Genomic DNA, 11743 nt, shown 5'->3' with positions numbered 1-11743 from the left:
AGTTAATTAACCTTGACCCTTGTCTCAAACTATACCGTGTTCTGTCCTTGAATTTTAAGATATTGGTAATGGAAAGTCATTGGATTTGATATTCAGAGCTGTTCTATTGGTATACCCAAATTGTACTTCTAGCACTTTATCCACTCCGCTTAACATCAACAGTGAGGAGCAACCAATAACAAGTGGTATCCATGTTGGTAGGTAGTTTTTCTTAATTTTTTATAACAATTGAAATATTGTTCTGAAGTTTAGTTGTTTAACTTTTTACGTTATTATTCTAGTATTACATATTTTTTCAGATATATCTGATTTGCACTTAAAACGGTTGCTTGTTTTTTATTGTGCCAATACAAATAAATTATAATATTGAATGTTGCATGAATCGTATTCAAGGCAAGGCAACTTTATTAACAACACATTTAAAGTAGTACATTCACTGAAAAAGCAGAGGGACATTGCTCCACCATAAGGTTTACATTAGGAATCATTGACACAAAGTCTGTAATGAGCATTATAGTGATGCTTATCCTATTCCACACAGGAAATTAGAATATATTAGTGGGATGTCTAACCGTGGGGCATGTAAACACAATGGGTGGAACACTGTCAGTTTTTCACTGCTGCAAAATCGTGATTAAAGGTAGGGTGGTTTATGCCAAACCCGTTGTGGAGGAGCAGGGTTTTTAACGATGATATAGATTACGTAATTCAGAAAATGTACAACCGTTTTAGTCCATCGTTCTTAAATATGGGGTTTTAATTAAGCTTGTGCAGGAGTTGTAGATTACTGATGTTCACGAGATGCATTCACGTAACTTTACAGGAAATGTAAAGGCTGGTAACGACCATGGACTGTATACTGTCCTGGTTCTTGGTGGAATGTGTGCGATAGAGCAGGGGTTCCCGGGCCGCGGAGGTGTTACTGCCTGGCCGCGAAATAGCTGTGAGTTTATCGTAATATTTGCAGAATTATAAATATATAAAAATATTTCATCATATTTTTTTCAAAAAGTGTTTAATTTTTGCAGCTATACCAGTCATATTATTTCATCCAGTAGCCTGGTTAAACTTTCACTAGAAAACTGTTAAAAATGCCATGGCTTTTATGATGTTCCGAGGGATTCGGCGGATCAGCCTGGTCTCAGCCTCTCGTGCGCACGAGAAAGTTACCGGTGCGCCAAGTAGGAAGAGGAGCGAACAGGAGACGACTGTTTAATTGCAGACTGTTATGTTTATGTGGGGAAATGGCAGTGCATACATTATTTGAGATATATTTCAAACTCGGACTTCATTTTAAGGACATGTCGGCCAGGGTAGTGCTGCGTACCTGGACTCACATTCAGGTTCAGGTCCGGACTCAAGTCCAGAGGTTCAGGTTCAGGTCCGGACGAACCCATGGCTTGTGTCAAGTTGTGTGAGTAACTAAAGTGAACTTATTGTGAGCTAATTATCAATTGAAAATTAACTCATAATCAACTCAAATTCAAACTCGTCAGGTGTGTTGTGCTCCCTTCCAACTTGTGTCTAGATTTCTCTACAAAGTACAAATGTAAAAAAAAAAACTTTTTGCCACTTAGTCTACAAATGACTTATGACAGCAACTACAGTGAACTACTACAAAGTTCAAACATTTATTTCATTTACCAAACTAAAGTAACCAAACAGTCCCTGAGTCCACTACACTGTAGTGACTGTACAGTCAGAGTGTATTGTACTGTCTGTACACCATGTATTTTCTACAACTCTACATGTGTACATTATACAGTACATACTACATACATAGTGATATACATACATACTGTTAGAAATTAAAATCAATGTTGATATGGCGTAATTTTGAATTAAATACACTATTTAATTTAAATCAGTTTTATTCTGAAAAAACCGGAAGTTCACACTATTAACTTAATACTTTTATTCTGAAAATTATTCACTTCCGGTTAGCATTAGCATGTGGCGAAATGCTACATTTTCAAACCGTGAATCGAAGGTGAAATGACATGTGATGTTGTACACTGAGCACACTGGGATTAGCACTCATTTATTGACGCTGAATAACGTTTATCAGGGAATGTTTAAATAACCACAGACACCAGAATATACGTAAGTGCTAGTTTTTTTGCGAGTCCAAGTACCGGTTCCCGACGTTCCGGTTTTAACCGGACTTGAACCGAAACTTTTTACAAGTCCAGTACCGGTTCGGCGTACCGGTACGCAGCACTAGGTGTAGCTATTTGTTTAAGCACCGGATTGGCAAAACAGGAGAGTAAACCAGTCTGCCTTGATCTATGAATTCATGTCCGGGACTCTCGCGGTATCTGCTGCCCGCAGCTGTTTTATAGAAGGAAAACCTCCTTCACTTCATGAAATGGCTGCAGCATCAGGAGGCAGCGGGACGTATAGAGAGGTGAAGTCCCTCCCCTTCCGGGAGCCTCCATGGGACCCCGGAAGCGGAAAATTATACATTGAAGTCAATGGAGAGAGAAAGGTTATCTTTTGATCCTGTTTGAATTGTGCCACGAATGACACATATGATGTTTGTCAATTTAAAAGAACATTTTACAAGTCAAAAAAATAAAAATGTGTCGTAAAACTGTGAAGTTACACATTTTTGTGTGTGAAACCGCTCAGTGAACTACAGGTCTCTGGTCTCGCACAAAACGCGTCACCATCACAAAGACGGCCGTCACGTTAGCAAATTTCACCTGTTTCTTTCAGAATTAGGGGAAAAGTATAAAACGAGGTGAACATCACTACAAGTCTGGGCATGTTGAGAGCTGTACATACACGAAAGGGGAGTTAGTCGGTTCTGTAAGAGCAGCGGGACCGGCTTTACAAGGTTTCGGTGAGTAATATGAGTGCAATGTGTAACGTTAATGTCAGCTAGCTAACATTAGCTAACAAGGTACACTAACGTGTTTTGTTTTAGTAACTAGTTTTCTCCTTAAGAAATGCGTGGTCTCTGTGTATGCTGTGGATAACATTAGTGTTCACAAGAACAAGGTACACTCCCGTGTTTTGTTTTAGTTGCTCTTCAGATTGAAGCGGCCAGTTTTATATCGACTATACTGTATGTGTGATCTCCTTTTTCTCGTTGTGTCATTTGAGTTTATTTGCTGTGTGTAGATTCAAGGATTTTGGTTATCTAGACACAGCTGTGTGTGACTCCCTCTGCTACACTGGTATGGGTTTTCCTAATGTAGAGAGCATTGATTAATTAATAAACTACACACTGAGTCTAGATCCTGACCAAATCCTTTTTTATTGTTGATCAAATGTTTTTCAAAAATGTATTCATACACATTTAGAAAAATACAATGTACAATCACAACCAATACAGCACAAATTACAAAAAATACAGAAAAAAACAAACAATAACAACAATCAGACAAGAGGACAAAACTATGGAAAAATAAACCCTCCCACCCCCAGATCCGGACCATCCTTGTATTATTGCTCATTCAATCTATTATAGCATGCTAACAAATGGTACTTACTTTATTTGTACAGATCTGCATGGGAGACGATGGCGCGATGCAGAGCGCTGTCTGTGATTGTGCACAGGGGATGTACAAATGCAGCCACGCTGCAGCATTGGCAATATTTGCCATGTGGCAGATCAGCTCCACAGATGTTGAGTGCCAGTGGAGGAAGCCTGGCACTTAAAAAGTAGTCCAGCCGGTGTCTCAACTTTACCAACAGCGAGAGGAGACATACAACCCACTGGCCAGAGACATCGCCAACTGTCAACTGGGGGGTTGTAAACGAGGCCGAAGGGGTGAAGGCTTTTGTGGAGGCCTATCAAGTGACAGTGTTCGAATCGAGTCTGGTCTCTTTGTGAGTGAGTCGGGTGTTTTGGGAGCATCACCCGATGGACTTGTGCAGCCATCTGCCCTGCTGGAGGTGAAGTGTCCACACAGCCAGAGGAACATGACCATCGCGGAGGCAGTCCAGTTACCATCCTTCTGTCTTCGTGAAGAGGGTGGGTCATATATTCTCAAGGAGAATCACCCATACTGGCTCCAGGTCCAAGGGCAGCTGCACATCACAGACCGGAGTCTCTGCTACTTTGTTGTGTGGACCACGAAGGAGGCGATCATCATCCCCATCCCCAAAGACCCTGCATGGCATGGAAATCTCCTCCTCCTGGAAAAATTCTACACCCAGCATATGCTCCCTGTGTTGGCCAGTAGAGAGGAGGACATTTAAATAAACATACTCTTAACACCCTCGGACTTTGCGTTGTGTTTGGTATGTGTGATGGGGTGTTATGCAGAGGAGAGGAAAATAGGACACAGCAGATTGGGATTGTGGTGGAGATGCTGAGCAGTTATTTAATTGTTGCATGTAATTATTATTATACTGCGTGCTTCTTAGTTATTCCATCTTTTGCTGTAACATGGATCTGTATGTAACTCTATATTTACTTGTTATCTACCACACTAACTTCTACATCATACACCATCATTATACATGATGGTGTATATAGGATATATATATTTGTATACATATCTGTAAATTGTATAATTTTATTTAAACGTCTTTTTGATCTCTTTCTATAAACACAAACTGAGTAAGATTGACAATAAAGTTGACTTTGAAAAAAAAATGTTTAGGAAAATAGTTGACTGTTGTCAAATAAATCCAAATGAAACGTTGGACTGAACTACAACTACGCCTTTAAATCTCTACGGACTGTTTTTCAGTGGGATGGCAAGTTCCTATCTTTAAACATTTATTAGTTTTTTCTCAGAACAGATTTGATTTTCTGAAGTTAATTTAACTTGCCGACCATGTAAGGTCATTATTAAAAGGTACAATCAATTTGTTTAGGGTTGACTAAAATAATGAAAAACATTTAATTTGGATAATTTACTGACAGAATAAGAAACTCAATGATGCTCTACTCACCTGTTCCCTTTTTATAAAGTGAAACAGTTGAAACGATAGATTTTAGTAAACTTAAAAACAACCTTCTCCAAAAGCTATCAAGGAATATACCGAATACTTGTTTTAGAACTTTATTACATATTTTTATATAAATAGTTTGAATGATCCATAATTGACAGAAGCTTCTGTTTACACTGACCTGTTACTCATATATTAATGTCTTTGTAACTTCAGTAAACCACTACCTCACTAATTTCTTTCATTCATCACTGTTCAGTAAACTAAGTGATACATGAACCAGTTTAATCATTATAATAACGTAGGATTGCAACTCTTTGAAACTGTAGGTGGCTCTTAATAGAGCCGTTGTGTTTGGGTGTGATGGTCTCAGGTCAGTCTAAGCCCTCTCTCCGCGGATGCGGCGGGCCAGCTGGATATCCTTGGGCATGATGGTGACCCTCTTTGCTTGGTTCATCTTACTGGGGGGCAGCTACATGGATGTCGGTGCAGTCCACAATCATTGTGCAGTTGAAGGCAGAATGAATTTATTATTGACTCCGAATGAAGCACAACTTCATGTCATACAATACAATGACTTTATTTGTAATTGTGTAAAAAAATATGAGCATTGATTAGCAAGCAGGACCTGCAGGAACAGAATGGTGATGGATGGAGCTGGGAAGAGAGAAGAATAAAGAAAACAGATCAACTTTATTATCGGATATTAAAAATTCAATTTCAAAACAAGTTGCCGCTCCTACAGTTTTCTAGTATGTAAAGATGATTTCACATGACCTATGCAAAATATCACACTCAATACATGTGTGTCTCTGGGGGGTGCATTGTGCCTTTGATGTATATAAATTAGGGCTGTCAAGTTAACGCGTTAATAACGCGTTAACGCAAAAAAAGATTAACGCCACTAATTATTTTAACGCGATTAACGCATGTGTATTTTTTGTCCTCGGCCGCCCCGTAGTTTCAGAGCGCATCGAGTTTAAAATACCATCTACAAGCTGATGCTGACAGCCCCGCTCCTGCCGCCCGCTTGTGGCAGACCACACTTCCACGCTCACCAGCAGGCACCGACTGGCTGTTGGGAGGGCCGGGAGGGTGTGTGTATGTGTGGCCCGAGCGAGCGAGAGAGAGACCTTACGTGCATTGTTGTTGTTAGCATCTGGTGCTAGCTAGCTGCGCTAATGGATAGAAGGAGCTGTTTAAATGAAAACAGAGGAGCGACATTTCGCCACAACTGCGCCGAGCACTTGACTTTATGCAGGAAGCCAGACAGTGGGACATTGTACGAAAAGTCAGCACACTCAGCACGGATAGTGCGCAACATGATTGCAGCGTCCAGGCAGCTCCCGTTCGAGCATATGCCTTGAGTTGCACATAGCTCCAACACACACACACACACACACAGGCGAATATTTGTAATGTTCAGAGGTTGTTGTGTTTAATATTCATGAGAATATTTGTCATTGTTCAAATGATAATAAACATTAGCATAAAGCATATTTGTCCACTCATATGTTGATAAGAGTATTACAAACTTGAAAAATATTCCTCTAAGGTACATTTAGAACAGATAAAAAATGTGCGATTAATTTGCGATTAATCGCGATTAACTATGGACAATCATGCGATTAATCGCGATTAAATATTTTTAATCGACTGACAGCCCTAATATAAATAATATACCATAACCAAATACTATTACGTACAGTGGAAATCAGGTTGCCAGAGCAGGTCAGTTTGCATGTTCCTCAACGTCTCAGCAGTTACAGGTGAGGTAAAGAAAATAAAAGAGAAAAAGGTCAGTAACAACACTTTGAATAATTATCTCTTCTAACAATTTTCTCTCAATAAGCACACAACGACTGTCTTTCCAACAAACAGATTGACTCACCCTCACTGTCATCACAATGAAACACGTCCAGAAGAATGTCATGCAAAGCTCCATGCCTGCCTTCGACTCTCCCTGAACTGCTTCCTTAGCACTCGGTGGAGGGCGCAGTAGGCTACTCTTCAAAAGTTTCACGAAATACTTACCATCATGTTTGGTTACTGTTTAACATTTTGGTTTACTTCATGTAATAAAATAATAACTTCATGGTAAGGCTACTAAAAATGACAAGGCTAAGTAATGTAATGCTAACTAACGTGCTCGCTACTTGTCGCTACTAGCTAGGTAGCTAACTTGACTATGTTCCATGCACAACATGTATATTACCTATGATATTACCTGATATGTCTGATCCAGCGACTCCTGGTCCTTTCATCAGACGGGAAGCGATAGAACGAGCAAGTGGTATGATCACTTTTGTGATTACAACCTGGTACAAAGCACACAGGCATCTTGTAAAAGTGAACCAACCACTTGGAGCATTATCGCCTGTGACATCACTTACGCGACCCAGAATGGGATTTGGGATTTGTAGTCTCTGTAGTCGCGTATTTTTCATAGTCTTATATTTCAACAGTTTTAAGACAAAATGTGACTTTTTTGACATGGAAATGATTGTTTAAGATTGACAAACATCATATGTGTAGTTCGTGGCACAATTCAAACGGGATCAAAAGATACGTTTTCTCTCTCCATTAAATTCAATGTATAATGTTTCGCTTCCGGGGTCCCATGGACCGGAAGTAGATGGGCGTGACTTCGCCTCTCTATACTCCGCCTCTGAGAAGTGCAGCACCAGTGCGCCGAGAGCTGTGCCTTTTTACGCACCGCCTTCGCTGTGTTTACCTTCATCAGAACAGCTTAAGAGTGACTGCAGGCTGCTACGTGTTAACCACACACACCTCTACACACATCGAACTGCCCGATTACCAGAGGTGTGGACTCGAGTCACATGACTTGGACTCGAGTCAGACTCGAGTCACACATTTTATGACTTGAGACTCGACTTGACAACATCACAAAAGACTTGCGACTCGACTTGGACTTGAACACCAATGACTCGGGACTTGACTTGGACTTGAGCCTTCTGACTTGAGGTGACTTGCTACTTTAATTCAGAGGTCTCCAACACGCCGATCGCGAGCTGCCGTTAGAAGAGCAGACTCCCGTCGGGGAAAGCAGAATCTTCAGCCGCTCCTACTCTTGCTGAGAATCCTTGCAGGCAGGGGCGGGTCTTTATTTAGCTGGGACACCATGCGGCCAATCATATGCGAGGACACACTAGGATCATACCATTATGTGAAAGAAGGGTGGGGGCACAGCATGTGCAGAGCGACGGGGAGACGGGGAGCCGGATTTAAATGCAAGCGCGTCGGAAAAAGTCAAGAAATGAGCGAAAACCGAAAAAAGAAGCAGCATCTGGCTGCTTTTCAATGATATTGGAGAAAGCAAAGCTGAGTGCAGGATTTGTAAAATGAAAATCACCTTCAGAGCAGGGTAAACACTCAGGATTTATTGTCAGAGGTGGGAGAAGTTCAGACAATTAAAAAAAGTTACAATCAGGGTTTCCGCGGGGTCTTAACAAGTCTTAAAAAGTCTTAAATTTGATAATCAGAATTTAAGGCCTTAAAAAGGTCTTAAATATGATTCAGAAGGTCTTAAAAATTATCGGATTTGAAAGGTACTTCTGTGTTGCGATAGCGTCTAAATGTGTTTTGGGGGAAATGTCCGGGCTGCAAAGTAACCAGTACGGTAATAGCCTTTCAGTTCCCCCCAACAATTTGTATTGAATTAAATCAACATGGAACCAGTAATCACTAACTTTGTTTCCCCCGGCCCCTTATTGGAGAACACCCAGCTAGTAACCTAGCAACCAAGCTTCAGCTCATGTAGCCTATCTTCGAATCTACTTACAAATAAATATGGGGAAGTGTAAGTTCAACCGTATTTGGTTGGAAAACATCTAATTTAGTGCTTGGTTGAAACCAGTGGAGGGGAACGTGTTTGAAGCCAGCTGCACCTTTTGCAAAATAAATTAGTGTTTGTTTTGCTAATGTAGCGTTAGCTAGTGGAGCGTTAGCTAGTGCAGCAGCAGCTAATGTAGCGTTAGCTAGTGCAGCGTTAGCTAGTGGAGTGTTAGCTAGTGCAGCAGCTCCCGCAACAACACCGGGGGACCTCCGGGCGAAGTTTGGGTCTACGTCAACCCTAAAAGCGGAGGTGCTGTAGACGCTAAATACCGTAGCTAAACACCAATCATACAACAGCAACGATGAAATAGTGTAGCCAAGGCAGCAGAGCTCAGTCTGAATATAGCTCTTGTCACTCTCTCTCAGAGACACACACACACACACACACACACACACACACACACACACACACACACACACACACACACACACACACACACACACACACACACACACTAGGGCTGCTCGATTATGGCAATAATCAAGATTATGTTGGTCAATAATTAATATCACGATTATTAAATATGATTATTCATTGACTTTGAAAACATCCATTTATTGAACTTTAAAACAGATAATAATTTGAACAGTATCTTTTTAACTGTTGATTACCCTGAACGTATAATTCAACTGAAAAACCAATACAAAAATTAATTAAATAAATGATACATTACTAAAAAATTCATTAGATCAAATATGTTGTGGTGCACTGTCACAACCTAGCAAAGCAAAATAATCGTTTTTTCCGATTATGTTGTTTTCGTAATTGTGGCAGGCCAAAATCGTAATTGCGATTAAAATATGATTAATTGCACAGCCCTAACACACACACACACACACACACACACACTCAAGCGCACGCACATACACACTTTTTGTCTAACACGCTAACACAGTTCTGTACTGTTACGCTGTTGTGTTCAGTCATTGTTCTTATGTTGAACATGAATACATTTACTTTGTAAGTGATTATGGGACGTATTTCTTCTTTATATACATTTTCCTTCATACTTTATTGCCGTGAAATAGGTCTTAAATTCTATTCAAAGTGGTCTTAAAAAGGTGTTAAAAAGTCTTAAATTTGAGTTGGCGAAACCTGCAGGAACCCTGTACAATAAAAAGTCCTACATTCAAAATGTTACAAGTAAAAGTACAAAAGTATTAGCATCAAAATATACTTAAAGTACCACCTGCAGAGGGATCTAGATGCAGGTGTTCTTTTCCCCAGAGACCGCCTCGCTGCACATTATCCCTTGCATAAAGATAGATTGTGGGTCCCTTATAACATGTTGTACACAGTGGAAATAAACATTCTGGTTACCTCAACATCAGGGATCTTATACATTAAACTCCTTCTGAATCAAACCGTCACGGTAGCCTTACCTTACTGATCCCTCTTAAATTAGAAAAACACACGTTACTTTACCAGCAGAGAGAAAATGGATTATTAAATTATTAATGTGACTAATTAAGAGCTGTTTGATTATTAAGTATTATTCTGTTGATCGATGTCATTACATTTGGTGAAAAACACATAATGACTTGTTTATGACTCGTTTTGTCAAAGTTTAGGACTTGGACTTGACTTGAACTTGCCCATCCTGACTTGAGACTTGACTTGGACTTGCAAAACAATGACTTGAGACTTGACTCGGACTTGAGCGCAAAGACTTGAGACTTGACTCGGACTTGCAAAACAATGACTTGGTCCCACCTCTGCCGATTACTCCCCCTTTTATTAGTTTTATGAAGGAGATGTCCAGTTACCAAGGCGTGTGTGTGTGTGTGTGTGTGTGTGTGTGTGTGTGTGTGTGTGTGTGTGTGCGCGCGCGCGCGCGCGCGCTCGCTCTGTGTGTGTGCGCGCTCTGTGTGTGTGTCCGACACCGGCATTTGTTTTCAAATGACCATGAACAGTAATTTACACACATCTGGCTAACTAAGGTAGCCTATATGCGGGTGTTCCCAAAATAAATTAGTTTAATCTTAAACTCGATGTAGTGCTAAATGCTGTCGGACGTGCACCGGAACGAACGTCACTATCATAATATCTTCTGAAAACAAATGCCAGTCACACACACACACACACCCCTCCTTCATAATGGCCTTCTCCTTGTTTTCCCATGATTATCCGTAAATCATACAAACAAAACCAAAACGTTGATTTATCTGTTTTCCCGTCTGGTTTAAAAACTGAATAACGTCGGTTTTTTGGTTTTCCGTTTTTCCGAAAAACCAAAAATCGACACCGGTTATTTTTTAAACATTAATATGTTTTGGATGCATATTGTTCTAGTATTTGTTCAGGCTGTTACATACAATTAGCCTCTGTTGCTTCCTGCTGGTGGTGAGTAAATATTAAAATCAGTTAAAATTTACAACCGGTCCGCGATTTTTTTTTAATGTATGCCGGTCCTTGGCACAATAAAGGTTGGGAACCCCTGCGATAGAGAACCAATGCAAGGCTCTGTTGAATGGTCTCAAGTGAATCTAAACAAAAAAAGGTGAAGGAGTCGAGATATCTTTGTTAAATGTCATTGGGTAATCTTTCAAGTGTTGTCATATTGCGCACAATAACACTGATTTTCCTGCATTTCCCCAATTTGACACACGGGCCGTTTCTCAATCTCGAGGATACTGGCTTCCAAGCCAATATTTCAAGGATGCTACGTCATCGAGTGCCGCCGAAGGACTGTTTCAATCTCCAGCATACTTGGAATTCCACCGAGGCCGCGTCCTTGGTTTGGGGGAAATTTCGAGGCTGCACATGGGTAGACTTCGCGTCCTTAAAATCCCCACAATGCTTTGCGCACAGACCAATTTCAAAAACCTTTGCGGAGAATGGCTGAACCGACGCAGCACACATTTCAATGTAAGTAGCCTATGTAGTGGCGTAGAACATGTGTTGGTAAATATGTTACTTTGTTACATTTGTTTGTTATCACCAAAAATGTGTTCCGTGAAAGTAAAGCAAGTTCATAAT

This window comes from Gymnodraco acuticeps, unplaced genomic scaffold (genome assembly GCF_902827175.1).
Source record: "Gymnodraco acuticeps unplaced genomic scaffold, fGymAcu1.1, whole genome shotgun sequence".
Taxonomy (NCBI): Eukaryota; Metazoa; Chordata; class Actinopteri; order Perciformes; family Bathydraconidae; genus Gymnodraco; species Gymnodraco acuticeps.
The sequence above is the reverse complement of the archived record's forward strand: the minus strand, read 5'-3'. Positions refer to the sequence as shown.